Below are 13,651 nucleotides of genomic sequence, written 5' to 3'. Positions count from 1 at the left end.
TGCTTAGGAACTGATCCAAAGGTGGATGTACTGGCGGGTCTGCAGATTCGTGATTGTTCAGACTGTCTCTCCCGCAAACGTCGATCCAGTTGGATGGATAATTGGATGAGACCCTCAAGTGTAGTGGGAATTCCGATCCTGGCCAACTTGTCTTTGAGGGATTCAGAGAGTCCAAGGTGGAACTGGTGTAGTAAAGCTGCCTCATTCCAGGCTGTGTCTGCGGACCACCGACGGAAGTCCACGGTATACTCCTCTACTGGTCGCCTACCCTGCTGCAGAGAATGTAGGGCGGCTTAAGCCGTGGCAGTAAGCTGGGAATCCTCAGAGTTGTGCCATAGCCGCCAGGAATGCGTCCACCGTGCAAATGACTGGACTCTTTTGTTCCCATAAGTTATGGGCCCAGGCCTGAGGTTCATCAGACAGCAAAGAGACGAGGAACCCGACTTTAACAGTCTCTAAAGCAAAAGTCCGGGGCTGTAGGGCTAGGTACAATAAGCAGGCAGTCTTGAAGGATCTGAACTTTTTCCGGTCTCCGGAGAATCGCTCCAGAATGGGAACTTGGGGTTCTGGAGGCGGGAACATCATCAAAGGAGCCGCAGAGGATTGTTCGTGAGCAGATGATTCTGACAGGTGTTGCAACTTATCCGTTAGTTGAAGATCTCCTTCCTGTAACTTCTGAACTTCTTGGGTCAGAATAGTGGTTGACACAATAGTTTGTTGACACAAAGTCTCTAACGGGGACGCACCTCTGCCGACCTCAGTCATGGTTGGATTATACTGTCAAGTCTGTAGTGTGAGGCCGGGTTTCTGAGAGGGCATCCCTTGCGGCTGAGTGTAGCACTTCCCTGGATTTGATACAGGGGATGCGATGCCCAAAGGTGCACGGATTGCCAGGGATACTGCAAGCTGGCTGGTAGGCTGTAAGTAGCTAGAGTGCGTTGTGGCAGCCGTGCGGAGAGAAGTCTTGAGTAGCAACAGCAGGGTAAACCAGGAACAGGGTCTGCAGCCAGGCCAGGGATCAGATACCAGAAGACAGTCCGAGAAAGGTATAGGAACAAGCCGGGTCATACACAGAGGGCAGAGGATCAGAGAGTAGTCAGCCAAGCCGGGGTCAGAGCGAGGAGATAAACAGGAACACAGGCCATGCCAAGCAGAGGTCAAGCCAGGGGTCTTCAGAGAATACAAGGCACAGGAACACAGGAAGCTGTTTGATAATCCAGCAAACTGCAAGTGTCAGGTTTAAATAGGCCGGGGGGTGTGCCCACAAGATCAGGGCGTGCGCACGCGCAGACTGCCGTGGTCGGGCTGTCTCGCATCTGCATGCGCTCAGACGCACGGAAACTCACTGGCGCAACCATGACGGTTACTGGCTGGATTGCCCACAACACAGCCATTTCCCTGACAGGTCCCTAACTCTTTTATATGCCCTTTTGAGGCCAGTTTCTGAGTACAATCTGTGTAGGAGTCTTGTCCTTAGATTTGCCGATTCCGTTCGGAATGTCTCATCACTGGAGCAATTCTGTTGGATGCAGAGATATTGGCTGTAGGGTATTGATTTTATCAATGATTTTGGGTCTCTATACATGTAGTTTTTCAACTCCTTCGCTACACTTCATATACCACCTTGATTTGTGACCAACCAGTTCATGGAGAGCTCCCACAAGATACTAGTTGACTCCAGGGGGCAGTGTCAACAGGCTTCCAGTGATACCATCTTCTGCAGGGTCTTATCAACTTTTTCTGTTAACATAGTACAGTATACTCCTTCAAATCAGCTTCTGCTTATCATAGTTACATAGTAGGTGAGGTTGAAAAAAGACACAAGTCCATCAAGTCCAACCTATGTGTGTGATTATGTGTCAGTATTACATTACATATCCCTGTATATTGCGGTCATTCAGGTGATTATCTAATAGTTTCTTGAAGCTATCAATGCTCCCCGCTGAGACCACCGCCTGTGGAAGGGAATTCCACATCCTTGCCGCTCTTACAGTAAAGAACCCTCTACGTAGTTTAAGGTTAAACCTCTTTTCCTCTAATTGCAATGAGTGGCCACGAGTCTTATTAAACTCTCTTCTGCGAAAAAGTTTTATCCCTATTGTGGGGTCAGCAGTACAGTATTTGTAAATTGAAATCATATCCCCTCTCAAGCGTCTCTTCTCCAGAGAGAATAAGTTCAGTGCTCGCAACCTTTCCTCATAACTAAGATCCTCCAGACCCTTTATTAGCTTTGTTGCCCTTCTTTGTACTCGCTCCATTTCCAGTACGTCCCTCCTGAGGACTGGTGCCCAGAACTGGACAGCATACTCCAGGTGCGGGCGGACCAGAGTCTTGTAGAGTGGGAGAATTATCGTTTTATCTCTGCAGTTGATCCCCCTTTTAATGCATGCCAATATTCTGTTTGCTTTATTAGCAGCAGCTTGGCATTGCATGCCGTTGCTGAGCCTATCATCCACTAGGACCCCCAAGTCCTTTTCCATCCTAGATTCCCCCAGAGGTTCTCCCCCCAGTGTATAGATTGCATTCATATTTTTGACACCCAAATGCATTATTTTACATTTTTCTACATTGAACCTCATTTGCCATGTAGTCGCCCACCCCATTAATTTGTTCAGGTCTTTTTGCAAGATTTCCACATCCTGCAGAGAAGTTATTGCCCTGCTTAGCTTAGTATCGTCTGCAAATACAGAGATGGAACTGTTTATCCCATCCTCCAGGTCATTTATGAACAAATTAAATAGGATTGGTCCCAGCACAGAACCCTGGGGGACCCCACTACCCACCCCTGACCATTCTGAGTACTCCCCATTTATCACCACCCTTTGAACACGCCCTTGTAGCCAGTTTTCAATCCATGTACTCACCCTATGGTCCATGCCAACGCACCTTATTTTGTACAGTAAACGTTTATGGGGAACTGTGTCAAATGCTTTTGCAAAATCCAGATACACCACGTCTACGGGCCTTCCTTTATCTAGATGGCAACTCACCTCCTCATAGAAGGTTAATAGATTGGTTTGGCAAGAACGATTCTTCATGAATCCATGCTGATTACTGCTAATGATATCATTCTTATTACTAAAATCTTGTATATAGTCCCTTATCATCCCCTCCAAGAGTTTACATACTATTGATGTTAGGCTAACTGGTCTGTAATTCCCAGGGATGTTTTTTGGGCCCTTTTTAAATATTGGTGCTACATTGGCTTTTCTCCAATCAGCTGGCACCATTCCAGTCAATAGACTGTCTGTAAAAATTAGGAACAACGGTCTGGCAATCACCTGACTGAGTTCCCTAAGTACCCTCGGATGCAAGCCATCTGGTCCCGGTGATTTATTAATGTTAAGTTTCTCAAGTCTAATTTTAATTCCGTCCTCTGTTAACCATGTAGGTGCTTCCTGTGTTGTGTCATGAGGATAAACACTGCAGTTTTGGTTACTGAAGCCCCCCGATTCACTCGTGAATACTGAGGAGAAGAATAAATTCAATACCTCTGCCATCTCCCCATCCTTTGTAACCAGATGTCCTTCCTCATTCTTTATGGGGCCAATATGGTCTGTCCTCCCTTTTTTACTGTTTACATACTTAAAGAATTTCTTGGGATTTTTTTTGCTCTCCTCCGCTATGTGTCTTTCATGTTCTATCTTAGCCATCATAATTGCACCCTTACATTTCTTATTGCATTCTTTATAAATTCTGAATGCTGTGGATGATCCCTCAACCTTGTATTTTTTGAAGGCCTTCTCCTTTGCTTTTATATGCATTTTTACATTGGAGTTAAGCCATCCAGGATGTTTGTTCGCTCTTTTAAATTTATTACCCAATGGGATACATTGGCTAATGCCCTTATTTAATATGCTCTTAAAGCAAACCCATCTCTCCTCTGTATTCTTTGTTCCTAATATTTTATCCCAATTTATGCCTTTTAGCAAGGTTTGTAGTTTAGGGAAGTTGGCTCTTTTGAAATTCAGTGTCTTTGTGTTCCCTTCATGTCTCCTATTTGTGTGATTTATACTGAAACTAATTGACCTGTGATCGCTGTTACCTAAATTGCCCCGTATTTCCACATCTGTTATCAGGTCTGTATTGTTGGTAATCAGTAGATCTAGTAATGTTTTATTTCTAGTTGGTGCGTCTACCATCTGACCCATAAAATTGTCCTGCAAGACATTAAGGAACTGGCGAGCCTTAAATGAATGCGCGGTTCCCTCCGCCCAGTCTATGTCTGGATAATTAAAATCCCCCATTATGATAACACTTCCCATCCTTGCTGCTAATCCAATTTGTGATAGGAGATCCGTCTCCACTTCCTCCCTCAGGTTAGGGGGCCTATAGCATACTCCCAGTATTATTTTCCCCTTAGCTTCATCCCTTTGGAGCTCTACCCATAAAGATTCCACCTCCTCCCTAGCCCCCTCAGTGATGTCATCTCTCACATTCACTTGTACATTATTCTTGATATATAGGCATACCCCTCCCCCTTTTTTACCCTCTCTATCCTTGCGGTATAGGGTATACCCTTGAATGTTTGCCAGCCAATCATGAGAGCTGTTGAACCAGGTCTCTGAAATTCCCACAAAATCCAAATCCTCCTTGTACAACAGTATCTCTAGTTCACCCATCTTGTCCGCCAGGCTCCTGGCATTGGTGAACATGCCACATAGTTTAGACCGGTCGCATATTGTCCTCGTATTGGGTGTTTCAAGATTGCAACTTGGACTTGCTACTATACTCACCTTGTGTTTTTGTGCTTTGGTTAACCTACCACTAATGCCCCCAATACTACCCTCTGGAATATCTTCCGCGCTGGCTATCACTGTCTCTGGACCCTCCCCCCCATCGCCTAGTTTAAAAACCCCTCTAAAACCCCTTATCTTATGGTAGGTGTTCCATGAGCAACTTTTTGTCCCTGTTTTAAGGCTGCAATTATCCGTGTCATATTGCTATGATATCCTTTTCTTATTTTCTTTATTAGACAATCTATGATTACATATTCTCCTATGCAATACCCCTGACGAAGGGCTTGAACCAGAAACGCGTCGGGTACCGGAGATTTTCAATAATCAGATAGTATTTATGATAAAACTCTATGTTTGCAATTTTGTTGCGTTTTTGTTCTTTTTGTTTTTGTTATGTCCTGTTTTTAACTGATCATTACATGTTTGTATGATCAAATTCTTTTTTACTCTATACTTGTGTTGCTGTTGCCTTAAAAGTCCCAAGCAAGGGGGTTTCTTTTTTTCCTATATCAAACATAAGGTAAGAGCTGAAAGAATTGCTAAGATGGGTAATACAAGAGCCTGAGTATAAAGCTATGACTAGCTGCCCTTTAGTCTAGTACTGGCATACTTAGGATATGCTGGGCTCACCGCTCTTTCACAAGTCCAGTATTCAGGAGCACTATAGGTAATAAACCCCTCCAGATCTGCCATACCACCTCAGTCAGATATAACAAACACCTTGGTATATAAAGAGTGGGGGCACTGTTTACTTCGGGAGGAGAAGAGATTTCATCTCTAAATACGGAAAGGTTTCTTCACAGTAAGAGCTGTGAAAATGTCAAATAGGAAGGAATAGGAATAGTCCTCAAGGACTGGTTCTGGCCAGCTCAATAGAATGTTTTCCCATGTTTCTTTGGCGACATCCAGCAGCCCCCTAGGATGTCTACCATACAAAAGCTCAAAGGGGAATAGCCTGTGGATGCTGTGGAAACTCACGTATGGCAAACATGAGATATGGTAGCAAAAAATCCCAGTTTCTCCCATCTTTGTCGACCACCTTTTTCAGCATACTTTTCAAAGTTTTATTAAATCTTTCAACCAGATCATCCATTTGGGGGTGGTAGACAGAGGTACGGAGATGGGAGATTTTGTATAGTCTACACAGTTCCTTGGTAACCCTAGACATAAATGGGGTGCCCTGATTGGATAAGACCCCTTTTGGGATCCCCACTCGACAAAACACCTAAACCAATTCCTTGGCGATAGCCTTAGCGGAGGTGTTGCGCAAGGGTATGGCCTCAGGATAGCGTGTTGCATAGTCTAGGATCACCAGAATATGCTGGTGACCCTGGGCAGATTTCACAACCGGTCCCACGAGATCCACGCCAATCCTCTCAAAGGGGACCTCGATTATAGGTAGAGGGACAAAAGAGCTGCGAAAATGGGGCGACAGTGCCGACAATTGGCACTCAGGGCACGATTCGCAGTACTCCTTGACATCCGCATGCAACCCGGGCCAGAAAAACCTCTGGGCGATTCTCTCCCTGTTTTTTTCGACCCCGAGATGTCCCCCATTACATGACCACGGGCCAAGTCTAGCACCACCCTACGGAAGGGTTTGGGAACCAGTAGCTGTTCTACCTCGTCCCCTCCATGTTTTATCACTCGATACAATAAATTGTTTTTAACGGCCATGTAGGGGAAAGACACCACCCAATTAGGATCCACCGGTTCCCCATCCAACATCTTAACGTTTTCCCTGGTTCTCATGAGGGTGGTCTCTCGCAGTTGCTCGGTACAGAAATAATCTCTCCTGACCTCTAAGTCGGGTACGACATTTTGGCTACTCTCAATGGTAGGGTCAGAGGGGGTCTCCTGTTCGTTACCCTCAGGCTGAGAGCTAGCTTCTAGGTCTTGAACCCCGGAACAGTCTTACAAGAACCGCTGGGAGATCTTGCACCCCTAGACACACTGGAGTGGGGCGTAGATGGGTTCACCAAGTCCTCAGTAGCACTGTACCTCTCCACTAGGTCCACCAGTTGGGCTGCGGTTTTGGGGTCCCCCTGTCTGACCCATTTCCTCAGGGCAGCAGGGATTACCACACGCTCCACAATCTGAGGGCTGGTCAAGGTCTCTGGCTGCAACCACTTCCTGGTGAGGTGGACCAGGTCAAACATTTGTGAACGGGGTGGCTTGTTGCTGGAGTAGGACCACTGATGCACGCGCTGGGCCCGGACTACCATGGTGACACCCAAGCATGCAAGTATCTCTGTCTGTAGAGTCTCATAGTCCTGGGCCTTATCTGGTTCTAGATCAAAATAGGCCTTTTGGGGTTCTCCTGTTAGAAATGGGGCCAACAGACCCACCCACTGCTCTTTTGGCCATCCCTCGCGGACAGCAACTCTCTCAAAAGTCGCAAGGTATGTCTCGACATCATCGGCAGATGTCATTTACTGTAGGTGGTAGGAGGCACGTACCATCTTTGGTTCCACTGGCACAGGAGTTGAGGACCCTTTTTTCAGTTCCACTAGAGCCTCTGCAAACTGTCGGTTCATCTCCTGTTGGGCCGCCTGTTGTGCTGGGCTTCTGCGAGTTGGCAGTGCATCTCTTGCTGGGCTGCCTGTTTTGTTGCATGTTATGCTGCAGCGGCCGCCTGTTGTGCTGCAGCAGCCTATGCGACTTGGCGGTTGGTTTCCCGCTGAGCTGCATTGGTCTGTAGCAGTTCCTTTATCATTTCCTGCATCTTCAGAAATAGCTTGTGGGGATCACCTTTTTCTGAATGACAGTCAGCAAACGGACACTTTCTTAAAAATCTGGCAAATGCCAGGTTTATTTGCAGGAGGTTTGCAAAATAAAACAAACAAACAGCAACGTAAATCCTTGCCATGCGGCGCTAACTAAACAAATAGTCTCCTCTCTATACAGTGCGGGGCTGGTCCCCATCACCCAAAAACATACAGAAAAGCAAACCTTTTAATCCAACACCCAGAGATCCTCTCACTCAGGTTCCTTTCTGAATCTCAAAACCAGAGTGACCTGCTGTGCTCTTCCTCGATATTTAAAGACCAGCTGACTGTGGACTCCAGTGGACCAGAACATCCGGACCGGAACCCAGCCTGGGTTCTGGAAGGACGCTATATTTCCCTGTTTGGACTGTGGTCCCTTTAAGGGAACAAAAGGGTTAACTCACCTGTCAGAGGAAGTGGGTTTAAAAAAGACAGGAATTTGTAGGTGGGTGTGAAGGAGTATAGAGGAGACTGTGGATGGTGGGTTTGTGTACAGCACTAAAAGTGCATGGCAGTGTCCTGCCTGAAAGCCTCCTGGCAGGGTAAGTTACCTGCGACAACAGTCAAGGACTGTTTAACTGTGACAGCAGTTCTGAGCTCTGCAAGTCGGTCAGACTGATATTTCTTTTTGTTGTTTTTGCTGCTGTGAAGCTGTTTAAATTAAATAAACATTCTTTTGATTGCAAAGCCTGTGTTCTGCGATCTAGCTGGTTCCCCAAATGTTACAATATACATATATATATATATATATATATATATATATATATATATACACACACAGTGGTGCTCATAAGTTTACATTTGCTGGCAGAATTTATGATTTCTTGGCCATTTTTCACTCATGGTTAGTGTTTGGCTAAAGCCATTTATTATCAGTCAACTGTGTTTACTCTTTTTAAATGGCAACAGAAACTAGCCAAATGACCCCGATCAAAAGTTTACATACCCTGGTGATTTTGGCCTGATAACATGAACACAAGTTGACACAAAGGGGTTTGAATGGCTATTAAAGGTAACTATCCTCACCTGTGATCTGTTTGCTTGTAATTAGTGTGTGTGTGTAAAAGATCAATGAGTTTCTAGACTCCTGACAGACCCTTGTATCTTTCGTCCAGTGCTGCACTGAGGTTTTTGGATTCTGGTTCATGGTGAAAGCAAAAGAATTGTCAAAGGATCTGCAAGAAAAAAGGTAGTCAAACTGTATAAAACAGGAAAAGGATGTAAAAAGATACTGAAGGAATTGAGAATGCCAATCAACAGTGTTTAAACTCTAATCAAGAAGTGGAAAATTAGGGGTTCTGTTGAAACCAAACCACGGTCAGGCAGACCAACTAAAATTTCAGCCACAACTGCCAGGAAAATTATACGGGATGCAAAGAAAAACCCACAAATAACTTCAGGGGAAATACAGACCTCTCTGAAAACATGTGGTGTGGCTGTTTCAAGATGCACAATAAGGAGGCACTTGAAGAACGGTGGGCTGCATGGTTGAGTCGCTAGAAGAAAAACAATGCTACTCAAATACAATACGCCAAACAGCACAGAGACAAGCCTCAAACCTTCTGGCACAAAGTCATTTGGAGTGATGAGACCAAATTGAGCTTTTTGGCCACAACCATAAATGCTACATTTGGAGATGAGTCAACAAGGCCTAAGATGAAAGGTACACCATTCCTACTGTGAAACACAGAGGTGGATCGCTGAGGTTTTGTGAGGATGTGTGAGCTACAAAAGGCACAGGGAATTTGGTCAAAATTTGATGGAAAGATGAATGCAGTATGTTATCAAAAAATACTGGAGGAACATTTGCATTCATCAGCCAGGAAGCTGCGCATGGGACGTACTTGGACATTCCAACATGACAATGATCCAAAACATAAGGCCAAGTCAACCTGTAATTGGCTACAGCAGAATAAAATGAAGGTTCTGGAGTGGCCATCTCAGTCTCCTGACCTCAATATCATCGAGCCACTCTGGGGAGATCTCAAACATGCAGTTCATGCAAGACAGCCCAAGAATTTATAGAAACTGGAGGCTTTTTGCCAAGAGAAATGGGCAGCTTTACCATCTGAGAAGATAAAGAGCCTCATCCACAAATATCACAAAAGACTTCAAGCTGTCATTGATGTTAGGCAGAGAGCAAGAGGCCATTTTTTGGGGCCCAAACTCATTTTGAACCCCCCCCCCAAATGCTAAGACAACCGATCCAAATACTCTATCTGCTGACTTTGCAAAACCCATACACACTATTCCTCTTTTGTGTTTAAATTTCTGTATAAATTCACCAAACCATGTAGTGCAAGGATCTGCCTGATTACCTACAAATTGAAACGTATTAAGTTTTTGTCTCCTATTATATTGATTGGTTAAATCATAATGTCAAAATGTGCTGCAATTTGGACAGTGTGTATCCAGCTTTTTAGATTATGACACTTCTTACCTGTCCACTGGGCTGCCAATAGTTTAAGTAAGGAGGGGCTGGCCAAAGTTTCACTGATTATTTATGCAAACAGCTCTAATGGAAGTGGAGAGGGTTTCCTGTCCAAAACATCTACCCATTACCTCCCCCCACCCCTAAAATTTGTCTAATGGGCCACCAGAGGGGGGGAAGGAATCAGAAAAGTTGATCTTCCACTTTTGTCTTTAAATACTCATTTAAGTGTATCCTTATGTTGGCTAAGCATGTTTGTGTCAAATCTGCTTGCAATGTTATGTGCAGAAGTAGTAATTTCTTTTTTCTTTTTTAATCCACAGTTTCCTTCCAACCCTGAGCAATGGCAGGATGTTGCAGCCCAGTTCCATCATCAGTGGGATTTTTCAGGCTGTTTTTGACTCCAATCAACCTGGCACTCTACAAGATAAACCATAAGGTCCTGTGCTGCTGTATTCTCCATAATTTCTTCAGGAGGAATGCTACCAGCTACCTAGCCTCACTGCCAAGTGACGTGGATCCTGCAGTGGGAGGCCCAGCCAGTGGCGTCACTAGGGTTGGTGTCACCCGGTGCGGAAAAAATTGGTGTCACCCCCCTCCACCAACTATAGCCCCCCTCAGTACAGACCAACCACTAACTGCAGACCCCCCTCTCAATATAGACCCTCCACTAAGTACAGACCCCCCTCTCGCAGTATAGATCCTCCTCACTAAGTACAGACTCCCCTCTCGCAGTATAGATCCTCCTCACTAAGTAGAGACCCCCCTCTCTCAGTATAGATCCTCCTCACTAAGTACAGACCCCCCTCTCGCAGTATAGATCCTCCTCACTAAGTAGAGACCCCCCTCTCTCAGTATAGATCCTCCTCACTAAGTACAGACCCCCCTCTCGCAGTATAGATCTTCCTCACTAAGTAGAGACCCCCCTCTCTCAGTATAGATCCTCCTCACTAAGTACAGACCCCCCCTCTCGCAGTATAGATCCTCCTCACTAAGTAGAGACCCCCCTCTCTCAGTACAGACCCCCTCACTAAGTACAGACCCCTTCCATCAGTATAGCCCCCCTCATTGCAGACCCCCCATCTATCAGTATAGCCCCCTCTATCAGCATAGACCCCATCTATCAGTGTAGACCCCCTTAGTGCAGACCCCATCTATCAGTATAAACCCCCCTCAGTGCAGACCCCCATCTATCAGTATAGACCCCCCTCAGTGCAGACCCCCTCTATCAGTATAGACCCCAGTGCAGACCTCCCCTCCCTCATTGCAGACCCCCCTCCATCAGTTCACACCCCCCTCAGTACAGACCCCCTCCATCAGTGCAAGCCCCCCACAATGCAGACCCCCCTCAGTGCAGACCACCCCCTCCATCAGTGCAGACCCCCCTCATTGCAGACCACCCCCCTCCATCAGCACACACCCCCCCTCAGTGCAGACCCCCATGGTGCAGACCCCCCATCAATGCAGACCCCACTTAGTGCAGACCCCCCTCCCTCCATCAATGCAGACCCCCTCAGTGCAGACCCCCACCCCATCAATGCAGGCCCCCCTCAGTGCAGACCACCATCCCTCCATCAGTGCAGACCTCCCTCCCATAGCGTTCCACCCAGCACATGTCTGTTTGGTAAAAACTTTACAGACTTCAGAACAGTGCGGGATAGGCACAGCGGCATGTGTCCCTGGGACTCCTCCTCCTCCCCCTCCATAAACAGAGAGAAGGGGGAGGTGGCTTGTAGTGCTGTGTAGGGGTGAGGACTGTACGGCGTGCAGTGTTAGCGAGCGGTGCCGCTGCCCACAGGTGTCACCCCTCTGGCGGGTGTCACCCGGTGCGGCCCGCACCCCCCCGCCCCCCCCGGAAACGCCTGTGGGCCCAGCTGAAGAGCCTATTGAAAATCCCTGTGCTGGATTGCCCTCACAAATTGCCTGAGATTTACGACAGAAATACCTGGAATATTTTGTGGGTAGAGGGGCAGTGGCTTGGCAGTAAATTGTAGCTAATAATCTATATATATTTTTTGTAGATCATAAACTACTATTTCATTCAAACTACTGTTGTCTGTGTTTCTTATATGTCTAATATGTTCCCAAATGGGCTTTATTTTGGCCACTCACTCCAATAGTGCAAATGTACCTTAATTGCTACATGAGGTGACAATATCTTCTTCACCTAACTATTATGGTGTTCTGTGGGTCTGCGACACATACACAATGTTTTCATTCTTAATGGATCTAATACATGAAGTTCAAAAACTTTATGCCTTTACAACTCCTTACATTTTTTGGAGGCCTAAAAATTGCAGGAGTTGTCCACATTTAAGAGCACATTGTCACTGTAACTACAACAACTTACGAAATACATTGGTATTGAGCAATGAAATAATAAGCCACACATTGTTTCGTAAAAAACATTTTACTCAAAGCACATTCACATGTGCGTTTTAAGGTTTTAAAACAAACCTCCTGGTGTATAACATGTATGTTTTGCATTATTCTCCTTTTTTGTGGCTAAACCGCCATGTTCTAAAACATTAGATACACATCCCAAACTCAGTAACTTACAAAGTTCGAGTTTGGTAAAATGAAGGCCAAATGAGACATTAGTATCCCAAGACTGTGTGGATGTTGTCTTCCTCAGATGGGGTGATCTCACCCCTCTAAAAGCAAACATTTAAAGCCATGACACGTAGAGGCATAACAATTACATGTCCCTTATGAACCCATGCCTAAAATGTGTGTAGTTACAAACATCTATTTTTCTAAACCCACAAAACACACACCCCATTTACTATAGCGATTTCGGATCATGGGAGAATGCAATCTGTGCGCCACTATGGGCATGGCGCATGGCATCTCCGAATCAATATTGACAGAAGATGGAGGTGTCAATATTATGGGGTGATGTGAGGAAGTTTAGTAACAACTGCCCAAGTAACAAATAGGCCCAAAATTGAACGAGAAAGTAACTTTTTCAGAGAAAGCCTTCTGTGCCTGCAAGTACGTTTAGAACTGCATGAGACAAATGTAAGCAGTGCGCATGTGCAAGCGGCTGATGCGTTTGTTCACTGCGTGGCCAAAATCTCAGTAAATGTTAAGCAACGTACATGCAATTGCATGGGTTGAACGGGCGCACCTCTAAACTTGACACATTGGTTCACTGTTATGTATTTTTTTTAAGGAGATTTGCACACAGGTCATGTTAGCATGTTACGATGCCAACATGTGACATGCACCTTGTTAAAATTATGTAAAAAGACTCTCGCTCCTTTAACTCCTCCTAAAAGGGCATTTAACCTTCCCCCTCTAATGCATATGATTTCTTTAGGCTAACTTTTGCATTTAAAGGGGAACTCCACACTCCATTCTCCAATGCTCTTGTCCCCCCTCTAACCCCTTGGATTTCCATTAGCTAACTTTTGCTTTTAAAGGGGAACTCCACACTCCATTCTTCAATGCTCTTGTCTCCCCCCTCTGTCCCCTTGGATTTCCATGGGCTAACTTTTGCTTTTAAAAGGGGAACTCCACACTCCACTCTATTCTCAAAAGGCTGTGAGCTGCCTTTACCAATCCAAACCACATCCTTTTTCAGAGAGTACAACAGGGCCAGCTAGGAAAGGGCGAGAAGAGCGATCACCCAACCCCCTCCTGAAGCATACAAGGCCACATGCACTCAACATATCTTGCTGCCTTTGGGGCATGTTGGCTCAGCCCAATAC

Source organism: Aquarana catesbeiana, linkage group LG03 (genome assembly GCF_042186555.1).
Source record: "Aquarana catesbeiana isolate 2022-GZ linkage group LG03, ASM4218655v1, whole genome shotgun sequence".
NCBI lineage: Eukaryota > Metazoa > Chordata > Amphibia > Anura > Ranidae > Aquarana > Aquarana catesbeiana.
This window is presented reverse-complemented; position numbering follows the sequence as displayed.